The sequence below is a fragment of the Delphinapterus leucas genome, chromosome 21, assembly GCF_059928025.1.
Source record: "Delphinapterus leucas isolate spDelLeu-1000000601 "Yukka" chromosome 21, BTC_Dleu_Yukka2, whole genome shotgun sequence".
In the NCBI taxonomy this organism is placed as follows: domain Eukaryota; kingdom Metazoa; phylum Chordata; class Mammalia; order Artiodactyla; family Monodontidae; genus Delphinapterus; species Delphinapterus leucas.
In genome coordinates this window covers 39,985,897-40,004,916 of record NC_143149.1, presented here as the reverse complement: position 1 = coordinate 40,004,916, position 19,020 = coordinate 39,985,897, and positions in this window count along the sequence as shown.

The window sequence follows — 19,020 nt, the reverse complement described above, 5'->3', positions numbered from 1 at the left end:
ACCACAGGGCACACATCAGAAAATGTGGAAAGGCCATCAGTTAGGGCCTGACGCAAGAGGGCCCTCATCACCAAGGGGAGGAGGCTCCCAGCAGGGTAAAACTGCCACCAGAGGGCCAACGTCACCAAGAGGACGTCTGCCAGCCAGGCAGGAGTGACCTCACAGCAGAGGGCGACCTCACAGAAGGGTGAGGAACCCAATCAGGATCAGACTGTCACCAGACGGCCCACATCACCAAGGGAATGGGAACCAGGCAGGAGTGTCCTCACACCAGTGGGGCCACATCATCAAAAGGTGAGGAAACTAGCACATGTGGCCTCAAACCAGAGGACCCACATCACCAAGGGGCTGCGGGTGAGGCAGGCAGGAGTAGTCTCACAACACAGGGCCCATAGAATGAACAAGGTGAGGAATCCAGTTGTTGGAATCTCCCAGCAGGCGGCCTGGCGCACCAAGGCTATGGGATCCAGGCAGGATTGAACTCACACCAGAGAGCCCACATCATGAAATTGTGAGCAACCCAGCCGTTGGGACCTGAGAGCAGAAGGCCCACATCCCCATGGGGATGGGAACCAGGCAGAAGTGTCCTCGAACCACTGGGAGCACATCAGAAAATGTGGAGAACCCAGCACTTAGGGCCCGATGCAAGAGGACACTCATCACCGAGGGGAGGAGGATCCCAGCAGCCTCCAAGTGCCACCAGAGGGCCCACGTCACCAAGGCAACCTGTACCAGCCAGGTAGGTGTGACCTCACAGCAGAGGGCGCTCCTCACAGAAGGGTGAGGAAACCAGCCAGGATCACACTCTCACCAGAGGGCCCACATCTCCAAGGGAATGGGAAATAGGCAGGAGTGTGCTCACACCAGTGGGGCCACATATCGAAAGGTGAGGAACCCATTACATGTGGCCTCAAACCAGAGAACCCACATCACCAATGGGCTGGGAATGAGGCAGGCAGGAGTAGCCGCACAACATAGGGCCCATAGAATAAAAAGTTGAGGAAACCAGCAGTTGGAACCTCTGAGCAGGCAGCCCAGAACAGCGAGGCTATGGGATCCAGGCAGGAGTGAAGTCACAACAGAGGGCCTACATCATGAAACTGTAAGCAACCCAGCCTTTGGGACCTCAGAGCACAAGGCCCACATTCCCATTGGGACGGGAACCTTGCAGGAGTGTCCTCGCACGACTGGGCGCACATCAGAATATGTTGGAATCCCAGCAGTTAGGGCCTAACAGTAGAGGGCCTTCATAACCAAGGGGACGAGGCCACCACCAGGATCCACCTGCCACTAGAGGGTTCGTGTCGCCAAGGTGACATGTGCCAGCCAGGCAGGAGTGACCTCACAGAAGAGGGCCCACTTCACACAAGGGTGAGGAACCCAGCCAGGATCAGAATCTCACCAGAGGGCTCACAACACCAAGGGGATGGGAACCAGGCAGGAATTTCCTCACATCAGTATGGACACATCATCGAAAGTTGAGGAACCCAGCACGTGTGGCCTCAATCCAGAGGACACACATCATAAAGGGGCTGGGAATGAGGCAGGCAGGAGTAGCCTCACAACAGAGCGCCCATAGAATTAAAAGGGTGAGAAATCCAGTAGTTGCGTCCTCCCTGCATGCGGCACAGAGCACCTAGGCTATGGGATCAAGGCCGGAGTGAACTCACACCAGAGGGCCCACATCATGAAGCTGGGAGCAAGCCAGCCGTTGGGACGTCAGAGCAGAATTCCCACACCCCCATGGTGATGGCAACTTGGGAGGAGTGTCTTCGCACCAGTGGACGCACATCCGAAATTGTGGTGAGCCCAGAGCAGCTAGTGCCTGATGCAAGAGGGCCCTCATCACCAAAGGGAGAGACTCCCAGCCAGATCCAAGTGCCACCAGAGGGCCCACGTTGCCTAGGAGCCGTGTGCCAGCCAGGCACTTGTGACCTCACAGCAGAGGGCTCACCGCACGGAAGGGTGAGGAACACAGCCAGGATCAGACTGTCACCAGAGGTCCCACATAACCAAGGGGATGGGTATGAGGCAGGAGTTTCCTCACAACAGAGGGGCCATGTCATCGAAAGGTGAGCAACCCAGCACATGTGGCATCAAACCAGAGGAACCACATCACCAAAGGGCTGGAAGAGAGTCAGGCAGGAGTAGCCTCACAAGGGAGAGTCGATAGAATTAAAAGAGTGAGTTATTCAGCAGCTGGGTCTTCCCATCAGGTGGCCCACAGCACTGAGGCTATGGGATCAAGGCCGGAGTGAACTCACAGCAGAGGGCCCACATCATGAAACTGTGAGCAAACCAGCTGTTGGGACCTCAGAGCAGAAGGCCCACATCCCCATGGTGATGGGAACCTTGCAGGAGTGTCTTGGCACCACTGGGCGCACATCAGAAAATGTGGGGAGCCCAGATGTAAGGCCCTGAAACCAGAGGGCCCTCATCACCGAGGGGAGGAGGCTCCCAGCCGGGTGCAACTGCCACCAGAGGGTCCACGTCACCAAGGTGACGTGAGCCAGCCAGGCAGGAATGTCCTCACAGCAGAGGGCCCACCTGACAGTAGGGTGAGGTACCCAGCCAGGATCAGACTCTCACCAGAGGGCCCACATCATGAAACTGTGAGAAAGCCAGCCTTTGGGACTTCAGAGCAGGAGTCCTACATCCCCATGGGGATGGGAAACTGGCAGGCGTGTCCTCGCACCAGTGGGTGCACATCAGGAATAGTAGGGAGCCCAGAAGTTAGGGCCTGACGCCAGAGGGCCCTCATCAAAGAGGGGATGAGAATCCCAGCAGGATCCAACTGACACCAGAGGGCCCACGTTGCCAAGGGGACGTGTGCCAACCAGGCAGGAGTGACCTCACAGCACAGGGTCCACCTCACAGAAGCTTGAGGAACCCAGCTAGGATCAGACTTTCACCAGAGGGCCCACCTCACGAAGAGGATGGGAACCAGGCAGGAGTGTCCTCACATCAGTGGGACCACATCCTCGAAAGGTGAAGAACCCAGCACATGTGTCCTCAAACCAGAGGACCCACATCTTCAAGGGGCTGGGAGTGAGCCAGGAAGGAGTAGCCTCACAACAGAAGGCAAAAAGAATAAAAAAAGGTGAGGAATACAAGAGTTGGAACCTCCCAGCAGGCGGCCCAGAGCACCGAGGCTATGGGATCCAGTCCATAGTGAACTCACACCAGAGGGCCCACATCCTGAAACTCTGAGGAACCCAGCCGTTGGGTCCTCAGAGCAGAAGGCCCACATCCCCAAGAGGATGGGAACCTGACAGGAGTGTCCTCGCACCCCTGGGCGCACATCAGAACATGTTTGGAGGCCAGCAGTCAGGGCCTGACGCCAGAGGACCCTAATCACTGAGAGGAGGAGGCTCCCAGAAAGCTCCAAATGTCATCAGATGACCCACATTGCCAAGGCGATGAGTGCCAGCCAGTAAAGTGTGACCTCACAGCAGAGGTCCCCCCTCACAGAAGGTTGAGGAGCCCAGCCAGGATCAGACTCTCACCAGAGGGCCCACAACACCAAGGGGATGGGAACCAGGCAGGAGTGTTCTCACACCAGTGGGGCCACATCATCGTAAGGTGAGGAACCCGGCACATGTGGCCTCAAACCAGAGGACCCCCAAAACAAAGTGTGTGGCAATGAGGCAGGCAGGAATAGCCTCACAACAGAGGGCCCATAGAATATAAATACGAGGAAACCAGCAATTGGAACCTCCCAGCAGGAGGCCCAGAGCACCGAGGCTCTGGGATCCAGGACGGAGTGAACTGACACCAGAGAGCCCACATCATGAAAGTGTGAGCAACCCAGCCGTTGGGACTTCAGAGCAGAAGGCCCACATCACCATGGGGATGGGAAACTGGCAGGTGTGTCCTCGCTCTACTGGGTACACATCAGAAAATGTGGGGAGCCCAGAAGTTACGGCCTGACCCCAGAGGGCCCTCATCACCGAGGGGACGACACACCCCGCAGGCTTTAAATGCCACCACAGAGCCCACGTCATCAAGGCGACGTGTGCCAGCCCGGCAGGAGTGACCTCACAGCAGAGGGACCACCTCACAGAAGGCTGAGGAACCGAGCAAGGATCAGACTCTCACCAGAGGGCGCACATCACCAAGGGGATGGGAACAAGGCAGGGATGTCCTCGTACCAGTGGTGCCACATCATCGAAAGGTGATTAACCCAGCATATGTGTCCTCAATCCAGAGGACTAACATCACCAAGTGGCTGGGAGTGAGGCAGGCAGGAGTAGCTTCACAACAGAGTGCCCATAGAATAAAATGTGAGGTATCCAGCAGTAGGAACCTCCTAGCAGGTGGCCTAGAGCACCGAGGCTATGGGATCCAGGCCGGTGTGTACTCACACCAGAGGGCCCACATCATGAAACTGTGAGCATCCCAGGCGTTGGACCACAGAGCAGAAAGTCAACATCGACATGGGGACGGGAACCTGGCAGGAGTGTCCTTGCACCACTGGTTGGACATCGAAAAATGTGGGGAGCCCAGCAGTTAGGGCCTGAGGCCAGAGGGGCCTCATCACTGAGGGGAGGAGGATGGCAGCAGGCTCCAACTGCCACAGTAGGGCCCACATCATCACAGCGACGTGTGACAGGCAGGCAGGAGTGACCTCACAGCAGAGGGCCCACCTCACAGAAGGTTGAGGAACACAGCCAGGATCAGACTCTCACCAGAGGACCCACATCACCAAGGGAATGTCAACCAGGAAGAAGTAGCCTCACACCAGTTGGGCCACATCATGGAAAGGTGAGGAACCCAGCACACTTGGCCTCAAAAAAAGAGGATCCACATCACCAAGTTTTGGGGACTAAGGCAGGCAGGAGTTGCCACACAACAGAGGGACCATAGAATAAAAATGGTGAGGAATCCAGTAGCTGTAACCTCCCAGCAGGCGGCCCACAGCCCAGACACTATGGGATACAGGGCGGAGTGGACTCACACCAGAGAGCCCACATCATGAAACTGTGAGCAACCTAGCCGGTGGGACCTCAGAGCAGAAGGCACACATCCCCATGGGGATGGGAACGTGGCAGGAGTGTACTGGCATCACTGGGCGCACATCAGAAAACGTGGGGAGCCCAGGAGTTAGGGCCTGACACAAGAGTGCCCACATCACCCATGGGTGGAGGCTCCAAGCAGGATCCAACTGCTACCAGAGGGCCCACCTTGCCAAGGGGACGTGTGCCAGTTAGGCAGGAGTGACCTCACAGCAGAGGACCCACCTCACAGAAGGGTGAGGAACCAAGACAGGATCAGACTCTCACCAGAGGGCCTACATCACCAATGGGATGGGAACAAGGCAGGAGTGTCCTCACACCAGTCGGGCCACATCATCGAAAGGTGAGGAACCCAGCACGTGTGGCCTCAATCCAGAGGACCCACAACACAAATGGGCTGGGAATGAGGTAAGCAGGGATAGCCTCACAACAGAGAGCCCATAGAAAAAAAATGTGAGGAATCCAGCAGTTGGCACCTCCCAGCAGGTGGCCAAACGCACCGAGGCTATGGGATCCAGGACAGAGTGAACTCACACCAGAGGACCCACATCATGAGACTGTGAGCAACCCAGTCTTTGGGACAACGGGGCAGAAGCCCCACATCCCCATGGCGATGGGAATCTGGCAGGAGTGTTGTCGCACCACAGGGCACACATCAGAAAATGTGGAAAGGCCATCAGTTAGGGCCTGACGCAAGAGGGCCCTCATCACCAAGGGGAGGAGGCTCCCAGCAGGGTAAAACTGCCACCAGAGGGCCAACGTCACCAAGAGGACGTCTGCCAGCCAGGCAGGAGTGACCTCACAGCAGAGGGTGACCTCACAGAAGGGTGAGGAACCCAATCAGGATCAGACTGTCACCAGACGGCCCACATCACCAAGGGAATGGGAACCAGGCAGGAGTGTCCTCACACCAGTGGGGCCACATCATCAAAAGGTGAGGAAACTAGCACATGTGGCCTCAAACCAGAGGACCCACATCACCAAGGGGCTGCGGGTGAGGCAGGCAGGAGTAGTCTCACAACACAGGGCCCATAGAATGAACAAGGTGAGGAATCCAGTTGTTGGAATCTCCCAGCAGGCGGCCTGGCGCACCAAGGCTATGGGATCCAGGCAGGATTGAACTCGCACCAGAGAGCCCACATCATGAAATTGTGAGCAACCCAGCCGTTGGGACCTGAGAGCAGAAGGCCCACATCCCCATGGGGATGGGAACCAGGCAGAAGTGTCCTCGAACCACTGGGAGCACATCAGAAAATGTGGAGAACCCAGCACTTAGGGCCCGATGCAAGAGGACACTCATCACCGAGGGGAGGAGGATCCCAGCAGCCTCCAAGTGCCACCAGAGGGCCCACGTCACCAAGGCAACCTGTACCAGCCAGGTAGGTGTGACCTCACAGCAGAGGGCGCTCCTCACAGAAGGGTGAGGAAACCAGCCAGGATCACACTCTCACCAGAGGGCCCACATCTCCAAGGGAATGGGAAATAGGCAGGAGTGTGCTCACACCAGTGGGGCCACATATCGAAAGGTGAGGAACCCATTACATGTGGCCTCAAACCAGAGAACCCACATCACCAATGGGCTGGGAATGAGGCAGGCAGGAGTAGCCGCACAACATAGGGCCTATAGAATAAAAAGTTGAGGAAACCAGCAGTTGGAACCTCTGAGCAGGCAGCCCAGAACAGCGAGGCTATGGGATCCAGGCAGGAGTGAAGTCACAACAGAGGGCCTACATCATGAAACTGTAAGCAACCCAGCCTTTGGGACCTCAGAGCACAAGGCCCACATTCCCATTGGGACGGGAACCTTGCAGGAGTGTCCTCGCACGACTGGGCGCGCATCAGAATATGTCGGAATCCCAGCAGTTAGGGCCTAACAGTAGAGGGCCTTCATAACCAAGGGGACGAGGCCACCAGCAGGATCCACCTGCCACTAGAGGGCCCGCGTCGCCAAGGTGACGTGTGCCAGCCAGGCAGGAGTGACCTCACAGAAGAGGGCCCACCTCACACAAGGGTGAGGAACCCAGCCAGGATCAGAATCTCACCAGAGGGTTCACAACACCAAGGGGATGGGAACCAGGCAGGAATTTCCTCACATCAGTATGGCCACATCATCGAAAGTAGAGGAACCCAGCACGTGTGGCCTCAATGCAGAGGACACACATCACCAAGGGGCTGGGAATGAGGCAGGCAGGAGTAGCCTCACAACAGAGCGCCCATAGAATTAAAAGGGTGAGAAATCCAGTAGTTGCGTCCTCCCTGCATGCGGCACAGAGCACCTAGGCTATGGGATCAAGGCCGGAGTGAACTCACACCAGAGGGCCCACATCATGAAGCTGTGAGCAAGCCAGCCGTTGGGACGTCAGAGCAGAATTCCCACATCCCCATGGTGATGGCAACTTGGGAGGAGTGTCTTCGCACCAGTGGACGCAAATCCGAAATTGTGGTGAGCCCAGAGCAGCTAGTGCCTGATGCAAGAGGGCCCTCATCACCAAAGGGAGAGACTCCCAGCCAGATCCAAGTGCCACCAGAGGGCTCACGTTGCCTAGGAGCCGTGTGCCAGCCAGGCACTTGTGACCTCACAGCAGAGGGCTCACCGCACGGAAGGGTGAGGAACACAGCCAGGATCAGACTCTCACCAGAGGTCCCACATAACCAAGGGGATGGGTATAAGGCAGGAGTTTCCTCACAACAGAGGGGCCATGTCATCGAAAGGTGAGCAACCCAGCACATGTGGCATCAAACCAGAGGAACCACATCACCAAAGGGCTGGAAGAGAGTCAGGCAGGAGTAGCCTCACAATGGAGAGTCAATAGAATTAAAAGAGTGAGGAATTCAGCAGCTGGATCTTCCCATCAGGTGGCCCACAGCACTGAGGCTATGGGATCAAGGCCGGAGTGATCTCACAGCAGAGGGCCCACATCATGAAACTGTGAGCAAGCCAGCTGTTGGGACCTCAGAGCAGAAGGCCCACATCCCCATGGTGATGGGAACCTGGCAGGAGTTTCTTCGCACCACTGGGCGCACATCAGAAAATGTGGGGAGCCCAGATGTAAGGCCCTGAAACCAGAGGGCCCTCATCACCGAGGGGAGGAGGCTCCCAGCCGGGTGCAACTGCCACCAGAGGGTCCACGTCACCAAGGTGACGTGAGCCAGCCAGGCAGGAATGTCCTCACAGCAGAGGGCGACCTCACAGAAGGTTGAGGAACCCAATCAGTATCAGACTGTCACCAGACGGCCCACATCACCAAGGGAATGGGAACCAGGCAGGAGTGTCCTCACACCAGTGGGGCCACATCATCAAAAGGTGAGGAAACTAGCACATGTGGCCTCAAACCAGAGGACCCTCATCACCAAGGGGCTGCGGGTGAGGCAGGCAGGAGTAGTCTCACAACACAGGGCCCATAGAATGAACAAGGTGAGGAATCCAGATGTTGGAATCTCCCAGCAGGTGGCCTGGCGCACCAAGGCTATGGGATCCAGGCAGGATTGAACTCACACCAGAGAGCCCACATCATGAAATTGTGAGCAACCCAGCCGTTGGGACCTGAGAGCAGAAGGCCCACATCCCCATGGGGATGGGAACCAGGCAGGAGTGTCCTCGAACCACTGGGAGCACATCAGAAAATGTGGAGAACCCAGCACTTAGGGCCCGATGCAAGAGGACACTCATCACCGAGGGGAGGAGGATCCCAGCAGCCTCCAAGTGCCACCAGAGGGCCCACGTCACCAAGGCAACCTGTACCAGCCAGGTAGGTGTGACCTCACAGCAGAGGGCGCTCCTCACAGAAGGGTGAGGAAACCAGCCAGGATCACACTCTCACCAGAGGTCCCACATAACCAAGGGGATGGGTATGAGGCAGGAGTTTCCTCAGAACAGAGGGGCCATATCATCGAAAGGTGAGCAACCCAGCACATGTGGCATCAAACCAGAGGAACCACATCACCAAAGGGCTGGAAGAGTCAGGCAGGAGTAACCTCACAACGGAGAGTCGATAGAATTAAAAGAGTGAGGAATTCAGCAGCTGGGTCTTCCCATCAGGTGGCCCACAGCACTGAGGCTATGGGATCAAGGCCGGAGTGAACTCACAGCAGAGGGCCCACATCATGAAACTGTGAGCAAGCCAGCTCTTGAGACCTCAGAGCAGAAGGCCCACAACCCCATGGTGATGGGAACCTTGCAGGAGTGTCCTCGCACCACTGGGCGCACATCAGAAAATGTGGGGAGCCCAGAAGGAAGGCCCTGAAACCAGAGGGCCCTCATCACTGAGGGGAGGAGGCTCCCAGCCGGGTGCAACTGCCACCAGAGGGTCCACGTCACCAAGGTGACGTGAGCCAGCCAGGCAGGAATGTCCTCACAGCAGAGGGCCCACCTGACAGTAGGATGAGGTACCCAGCCAGGATCAGACTCTCACCAGAGGGCCCACATCATGAAACTGTGAGAAAGCCAGCCTTTGGGACTTCAGAGCAGAAGTCCTACATCCCCATGGGGATGGGAAACTGGCAGGCGTGTCCTCGCACCAGTGGGTGCACATCAGAAATTGTAGGGAGCCCAGAAGTTAGGGCCTGACGCCAGAGGGCCCTCATCAAAGAGGGGATGTGAATCCCAGCAGGATCCAACTGACACCAGAGGGCCCACGTTGCCAAGGGGACGTGTGCCAACCAGGCAGGAGTGACCTCACAGCACAGGGTCCACCTCGCAGAAGCTTGAGGAACCCAGCTAGGATCAGACTTTCACCAGAGGGCCCACCTCACGAAGAGGATGGGAACCAGGCAGGAGTGTCCTCACATCAGTGGGTCCACATCCTCGAAAGGTGAAGAACCCAGCACATGTGTCCTCAAACCAGAGGACCCACATCTTCAAGGGGCTGGGAGTGAGCCAGGAAGGAGTAGCCTCACAACAGAAGGCAAAAAGAATAAAAAAAGGTGAGGAATACAAGAGTTGGAACCTCCCAGCAGGTGCCCCAGAGCACCGAGGCTATGGGATCCAGTCCATAGTGAACTCACACCAGAGGGCCCACATCCTGAAACTCTGAGGAACCCAGCCGTTGGGTCCTCAGAGCAGAAGGCCCACATCCCCAAGAGGATGGGAACCTGACAGGAGTGTCCTCGCACCCCTGGGCGCACATCAGAACATGTTTGGAGGCCAGCAGTCAGGGCCTGACGCCAGAGGGCCCTCATCACTGAGAGGAGGAGGCTCCCAGAAAGCTCCAAATGTCATCAGATGACCCACATTGCCAAGGCGATGAGTGCCAGCCAGTAAAGTGTGACCTCACAGCAGAGGTCCCCCCTCACAGAAGGTTGAGGAGCCCAGCCAGGATCAGACTCTCACCAGAGGGCCCACAACACCAAGGGGATGGGAACCAGGCAGGAGTGTTCTCACACCAGTGGGGCCACATCATCGTAAGGTGAGGAACCCGGCACATGTGGCCTCAAACCAGAGGACCCCCAAAACAAAGTGTGTGGCAATGAGGCAGGCAGGAATAGCCTCACAACAGAGGGCCCATAGAATATAAATATGAGGAAACCAGCAATTGGAACCTCCCAGCAGGAGGCCCAGAGCACCGAGGCTCTGGGATCCAGGACGGAGTGAACTGACACCAGAGAGCCCACATCATGAAAGTGTGAGCAACCCAGCCGTTGGGACTTCAGAGCAGAAGGCCCACATCACCATGGGGATGGGAAACTGGCAGGTGTGTCCTCGCTCTACTGGGTACACATCAGAAAATGTGGGGAGCCCAGAAGTTACGGCCTGACCCCAGAGGGCCCTCATCACCGAGGGGACGACACACCCCGCAGGCTTTAAATGCCACCACAGAGCCCACGTCATCAAGGCGACGTGTGCCAGCCCGGCAGGAGTGACCTCACAGCAGAGGGACCACCTCACAGAAGGCTGAGGAACCGAGCAAGGATCAGACTCTCACCAGAGGGCGCACATCACCAAGGGGATGGGAACAAGGCAGGGATGTCCTCGTACCAGTGGTGCCACATCATCGAAAGGTGATTAACCCAGCATATGTGTCCTCAATCCAGAGGACTAACATCACCAAGTGGCTGGGAGTGAGGCAGGCAGGAGTAGCTTCACAACAGAGTGCCCATAGAATAAAATGTGAGGTATCCAGCAGTAGGAACCTCCTAGCAGGTGGCCTAGAGCACCGAGGCTATGGGATCCAGGCCGGTGTGTACTCACACCAGAGGGCCCACATCATGAAACTGTGAGCATCCCAGGCGTTGGACCACAGAGCAGAAAGTCAACATCGACATGGGGACGGGAACCTGGCAGGAGTGTCCTTGCACCACTGGTTGGACATCGAAAAATGTGGGGAGCCCAGCAGTTAGGGCCTGAGGCCAGAGGGGCCTCATCACTGAGGGGAGGAGGATGGCAGCAGGCTCCAACTGCCACAGTAGGGCCCACATCATCACAGCGACGTGTGACAGGCAGGCAGGAGTGACCTCACAGCAGAGGGCCCACCTCACAGAAGGTTGAGGAACACAGCCAGGATCAGACTCTCACCAGAGGACCCACATCACCAAGGGAATGTCAACCAGGAAGAAGTAGCCTCACACCAGTTGGGCCACATCATGGAAAGGTGAGGAACCCAGCACACTTGGCCTCAAAAAAAGAGGATCCACATCACCAAGTTTTGGGGACTAAGGCAGGCAGGAGTTGCCACACAACAGAGGGACCATAGAATAAAAATGGTGAGGAATCCAGTAGCTGTAACCTCCCAGCAGGCGGCCCACAGCCCAGACACTATGGGATACAGGGCGGAGTGGACTCACACCAGAGAGCCCACATCATGAAACTGTGAGCAACCTAGCCGGTGGGACCTCAGAGCAGAAGGCACACATCCCCATGGGGATGGGAACGTGGCAGGAGTGTACTGGCATCACTGGGCGCACATCAGAAAACGTGGGGAGCCCAGGAGTTAGGGCCTGACACAAGAGTGCCCACATCACCCATGGGTGGAGGCTCCAAGCAGGATCCAACTGCTACCAGAGGGCCCACCTTGCCAAGGGGACGTGTGCCAGTTAGGCAGGAGTGACCTCACAGCAGAGGACCCACCTCACAGAAGGGTGAGGAACCAAGACAGGATCAGACTCTCACCAGAGGGCCTACATCACCAATGGGATGGGAACAAGGCAGGAGTGTCCTCACACCAGTCGGGCCACATCATCGAAAGGTGAGGAACCCAGCACGTGTGGCCTCAATCCAGAGGACCCACAACGCAAATGGGCTGGGAATGAGGTAAGCAGGGATAGCCTCACAACAGAGAGCCCATAGAAAAAAAATGTGAGGAATCCAGCAGTTGGCACCTCCCAGCAGGTGGCCAAACGCACCGAGGCTATGGGATCCAGGACAGAGTGAACTCACACCAGAGGACCCACATCATGAGACTGTGAGCAACCCAGTCTTTGGGACAACGGGGCAGAAGCCCCACATCCCCATGGCGATGGGAATCTGGCAGGAGTGTTGTCGCACCACAGGGCACACATCAGAAAATGTGGAAAGACCATCAGTTAGGGCCTGACGCAAGAGGGCCCTCATCACCAAGGGGAGGAGGCTCCCAGCAGGGTAAAACTGCCACCAGAGGGCCAACGTCACCAAGAGGACGTCTGCCAGCCAGGCAGGAGTGACCTCACAGCAGAGGGCGACCTCACAGAAGGGTGAGGAACCCAATCAGGATCAGACTGTCACCAGACGGCCCACATCACCAAGGGAATGGGAACCAGGCAGGAGTGTCCTCACACCAGTGGGGCCACATCATCAAAAGGTGAGGAAACTAGCACATGTGGCCTCAAACCAGAGGACCCACATCACCAAGGGGCTGCGGGTGAGGCAGGCAGGAGTAGTCTCACAACACAGGGCCCATAGAATGAACAAGGTGAGGAATCCAGTTGTTGGAATCTCCCAGCAGGCGGCCTGGCGCACCAAGGCTATGGGATCCAGGCAGGATTGAACTCACACCAGAGAGCCCACATCATGAAATTGTGAGCAACCCAGCCGTTGGGACCTGAGAGCAGAAGGCCCACATCCCCATGGGGATGGGAACCAGGCAGAAGTGTCCTCGAACCACTGGGAGCACATCAGAAAATGTGGAGAACCCAGCACTTAGGGCCCGATGCAAGAGGACACTCATCACCGAGGGGAGGAGGATCCCAGCAGCCTCCAAGTGCCACCAGAGGGCCCACGTCACCAAGGCAACCTGTACCAGCCAGGTAGGTGTGACCTCACAGCAGAGGGCGCTCCTCACAGAAGGGTGAGGAAACCAGCCAGGATCACACTCTCACCAGAGGGCCCACATCTCCAAGGGAATGGGAAATAGGCAGGAGTGTGCTCACACCAGTGGGGCCACATATCGAAAGGTGAGGAACCCATTACATGTGGCCTCAAACCAGAGAACCCACATCACCAATGGGCTGGGAATGAGGCAGGCAGGAGTAGCCGCACAACATAGGGCCCATAGAATAAAAAGTTGAGGAAACCAGCAGTTGGAACCTCTGAGCAGGCAGCCCAGAACAGCGAGGCTATGGGATCCAGGCAGGAGTGAAGTCACAACAGAGGGCCTACATCATGAAACTGTAAGCAACCCAGCCTTTCGGACCTCAGAGCAGAAGGCCCACATTCCCATTGGGACGGGAACCTTGCAGGAGTGTCCTCGCACGACTGGGCGCACATCAGAATATGTCGGAATCCCAGCAGTTAGGGCCTAACAGTAGAGGGCCTTCATAACCAAGGGGACGAGGCCACCAGCAGGATCCACCTGCCACTAGAGGGCCCGCGTCGCCAAGGTGACGTGTGCCAGCCAGGCAGGAGTGACCTCACAGAAGAGGGCCCACCTCACACAAGGGTGAGGAACCCAGCCAGGATCAGAATCTCACCAGAGGGTTCACAACACCAAGGGGATGGGAACCAGGCAGGAATTTCCTCACATCAGTATGGCCACATCATCGAAAGTAGAGGAACCCAGCACGTGTGGCCTCAATCCAGAGGACACACATCACCAAGGGGCTGGGAATGAGGCAGGCAGGAGTAGCCTCACAACAGAGCGCCCATAGAATTAAAAGGGTGAGAAATCCAGTAGTTGCGTCCTCCCTGCATGTGGCCCAGAGCACCTAGGCTATGGGATCAAGGCCGGAGTGAACTCACACCAGAGGGCCCACATCATGAAGCTGTGAGCAAGCCAGCCGTTGGGACGTCAGAGCAGAATTCCCACATCCCCATGGTGATGGCAACTTGGGAGGAGTGTCTTCGCACCAGTGGACGCAAATCCGAAATTGTGGTGAGCCCAGAGCAGCTAGTGCCTGATGCAAGAGGGCCCTCATCACCAAAGGGAGAGCCTCCCAGCCAGATCCAAGTGCCACCAGAGGGCCCACGTTGCCTAGGAGCCGTGTGCCAGCCAGGCACTTGTGACCTCACAGCAGAGGGCTCACCGCACGGAAGGGTGAGGAACACAGCCAGGATCAGACTCTCACCAGAGGTCCCACATAACCAAGGGGATGGGTATAAGGCAGGAGTTTCCTCACAACAGAGGGGCCATGTCATCGAAAGGTGAGCAACCCAGCACATGTGGCATCAAACCAGAGGAACCACATCACCAAAGGGCTGGAAGAGAGTCAGGCAGGAGTAGCCTCACAATGGAGAGTCAATAGAATTAAAAGAGTGAGGAATTCAGCAGCTGGATCTTCCCATCAGGTGGCCCACAGCACTGAGGCTATGGGATCAAGGCCGGAGTGATCTCAGAGCAGAGGGCCCACATCATGAAACTGTGAGCAAGCCAGCTGTTGGGACCTCAGAGCAGAAGGCCCACATCCCCATGGTGATGGGAACCTTGCAGGAGTGTCTTCGCACCACTGGGCGCACATCAGAAAATGTGGGGAGCCCAGATGTAAGGCCCTGAAACCAGAGGGCCCTCATCACCGAGGGGAGGAGGCTCCCAGCCGGGTGCAACTGCCACCAGAGGGTCCACGTCACCAAGGTGACGTGAGCCAGCCAGGCAGGAATGTCCTCACAGCAGAGGGCGACCTCACAGAAGGTTGAGGAACCCAATCAGTATCAGACTGTCACCAGACGGCCCACATCACCAAGGGAATGGGAACCAGGCAGGAGTGTCCTCACACCAGTGGGGCCACATCATCAAAAGGTGAGGAAACTAGCACATGTGGCCTCAAACCAGAGGACCCTCATCACCAAGGGGCTGCGGGTGAGGCAGGCAGGAGTAGTCTCACAACACAGGGCCCATAGAATGAACAAGGTGAGGAATCCAGTTGTTGGAATCTCCCAGCAGGTGGCCTGGCACACCAAGGCTATGGGATCCAGGCAGGATTGAACTCACACCAGAGAGCCCACATCATGAAATTGTGAGCAACCCAGCCGTTGGGACCTGAGAGCAGAAGGCCCACATCCCCATGGGGATGGGAACCAGGCAGGAGTGTCCTCGAACCACTGGGAGCACATCAGAAAATGTGGAGAACCCAGCACTTAGGGCCCGATGCAAGAGGACACTCATCACCGAGGGGAGGAGGATCCCAGCAGCCTCCAAGTGCCACCAGAGGGCCCACGTCACCAAGGCAACCTGTACCAGCCAGGTAGGTGTGACCTCACAGCAGAGGGCGCTCCTCACAGAAGGGTGAGGAAACCAGCCAGGATCACACTCTCACCAGAGGTCCCACATAACCAAGGGGATGGGTATGAGGCAGGAGTTTCCTCAGAACAGAGGGGCCATATCATCGAAAGGTGAGCAACCCAGCACATGTGGCATCAAACCAGAGGAACCACATCACCAAAGGGCTGGAAGAGAGTCAGGCAGGAGTAACCTCACAACGGAGAGTCGATAGAATTAAAAGAGTGAGGAATTCAGCAGCTGGGTCTTCCCATCAGGTGGCCCACAGCACTGAGGCTATGGGATCAAGGCCGGAGTGAACTCACAGCAGAGGGCCCACATCATGAAACTGTGAGCAAGCCAGCTCTTGAGACCTCAGAGCAGAAGGCCCACAACCCCATGGTGATGGGAACCTTGCAGGAGTGTCCTCGCACCACTGGGCGCACATCAGAAAATGTGGGGAGCCCAGAAGGAAGGCCCTGAAACCAGAGGGCCCTCATCACTGAGGGGAAGAGGCTCCCAGCCGGGTGCAACTGCCACCAGAGGGTCCACGTCACCAAGGTGACGTGAGCCAGCCAGGCAGGAATGTCCTCACAGCAGAGGGCCCACCTGACAGTAGGATGAGGTACCCAGCCAGGATCAGACTCTCACCAGAGGGCCCACATCATGAAACTGTGAGAAAGCCAGCCTTTGGGACTTCAGAGCAGAAGTCCTACATCCCCATGGGGATGGGAAACTGGCAGGCGTGTCCTCGCACCAGTGGGTGTACATCAGAAATTGTAGGGAGCCCAGAAGTTAGGGCCTGACGCCAGAGGGCCCTCATCAAAGAGGGGATGTGAATCCCAGCAGGATCCAACTGACACCAGAGGGCCCACGTTGCCAAGGGGACGTGTGCCAACCAGGCAGGAGTGACCTCACAGCACAGGGTCCACCTCACAGAAGCTTGAGGAACCCAGCTAGGATCAGACTTTCACCAGAGGGCCCACCTCACGAAGAGGATGGGAACCAGGCAGGAGTGTCCTCACATCAGTGGGTCCACATCCTCGAAAGGTGAAGAACCCAGCACATGTGTCCTCAAACCAGAGGACCCACATCTTCAAGGGGCTGGGAGTGAGCCAGGAAGGAGTAGCCTCACAACAGAAGGCAAAAAGAATAAAAAAAGGTGAGGAATACAAGAGTTGGAACCTCCCAGCAGGTGCCCCAGAGCACCGAGGCTATGGGATCCAGTCCATAGTGAACTCACACCAGAGGGCCCACATCCTGAAACTCTGAGGAACCCAGCCGTTGGGTCCTCAGAGCAGAAGGCCCACATCCCCAAGAGGATGGGAACCTGACAGGAGTGTCCTCGCACCCCTGGGCGCACATCAGAACATGTTTGGAGGCCAGCAGTCAGGGCCTGACGCCAGAGGACCCTAATCACTGAGAGGAGGAGGCTCCCAGAAAGCTCCAAATGTCATCAGATGACCCACATTGCCAAGGCGATGAGTGCCAGCCAGTAAAGTGTGACCTCACAGCAGAGGTCCCCCCTCACAGAAGGTTGAGGAGCCCAGCCAGGATCAGACTCTCACCAGAGGGCCCACAACACCAAAGGGATGGGAACCAGGCAGGAGTGTTCTCACACCAGTGGGGCCACATCATCGTAAGGTGAGGAACCCGGCACATGTGGCCTCAAACCAGAGGACCCCCAAAACAAAGTGTGTGGCAATGAGGCAGGCAGGAATAGCCTCACAACAGAGGGCCCATAGAATATAAATACGAGGAAACCAGCAATTGGAACCTCCCAGCAGGAGGCCCAGAGCACCGAGGCTCTGGGATCCAGGACGGAGTGAACTGACACCAGAGAGCCCACATCATGAAAGTGTGAGCAACCCAGCCGTTGGGACTTCAGAGCAGAAGGCCCACATCACCATGGGGATGGGAAACTGGCAGGTGTGTCCTCGCTCTACTGGGTACACATCAGAAAATGTGGGGAGCCCAGAAGTTACGGCCTGACCCCAGAGGGCCCTCATCACCGAGGGGACGACACACCCCGCAGGCTTTAAATGCCACCACAGAGCCCACGTCATCAAGGCGACGTGTGCCAGCCAGGCAGGAGTGACCTCACAGCAGAGGGACCACCTCACAGAAGGCTGAGGAACCGAGCAAGGATCAGACTCTCACCAGAGGGCGCACATCACCAAGGGGATGGGAACAAGGCAGGGATGTCCTCGTACCAGTGGTGCCACATCATCGAAAGGTGATTAACCCAGCATATGTGTCCTCAATCCAGAGGACTAACATCACCAAGTGGCTGGGAGTGAGGCAGGCAGGAGTAGCTTCACAACAGAGTGCCCATAGAATAAAATGTGAGGTATCCAGCAGTAGGAACCTCCTAGCAGGTGGCCTAGAGCACCGAGGCTATGGGATCCAGGCCGGTGTGTACTCACACCAGAGGGCCCACATCATGAAACTGTGAGCATCCCAGGCGTTGGACCACAGAGCAGAAAGTCAACATCGACATGGGGACGGGAACCTGGCAGGAGTGTCCTTGCACCACTGGTTGGACATCGAAAAATGTGGGGAGCCCAGCAGTTAGGGCCTGAGGCCAGAGGGGCCTCATCACTGAGGGGAGGAGGATGGCAGCAGGCTCCAACTGCCACAGTAGGGCCCACATCATCACAGCGACGTGTGACAGGCAGGCAGGAGTGACCTCACAGCAGAGGGCCCACCTCACAGAAGGTTGAGGAACACAGCCAGGATCAGACTCTCACCAGAGGACCCACATCACCAAGGGAATGTCAACCAGGAAGAAGTAGCCTCACACCAGTTGGGCCACATCATGGAAAGGTGAGGAACCCAGCACACTTGGCCTCAAAAAAAGAGGATCCACATCACCAAGTTTTGGGGACTAAGGCAGGCAGGAGTTGCCACACAACAGAGGGACCATAGAATAAAAATGGTGAGGAATCCAGTAGCTGTAACCTCCCAGCAGGCGGCCCACAGCCCAGACACTATGGGATACAGGGCGGAGTGGACTCACACCAGAGAGCCCACATCATGAAACTGTGAGCAACCTAGCCGGTGGGACCTCAGAGCAGAAGGCACACATCCCCATGGGGATGGGAACGTGGCAGGAGTGTACTGGCATCACTGGGCGCACATCAGAAAACGTGGGGAGCCCAGGAGTTAGGGCCTGACACAAGAGTGCCCACATCACCCATGGGTGGAGGCTCCAAGCAGGATCCAACTGCTACCAGAGGGCCCACCTTGCCAAGGGGACGTGTGCCAGTTAGGCAGGAGTGACCTCACAGCAGAGGACCCACCTCACAGAAGGGTGAGGAACCAAGACAGGATCAGACTCTCACCAGAGGGCCTACATCACCAATGGGATGGGAACAAGGCAGGAGTGTCCTCACACCAGTCGG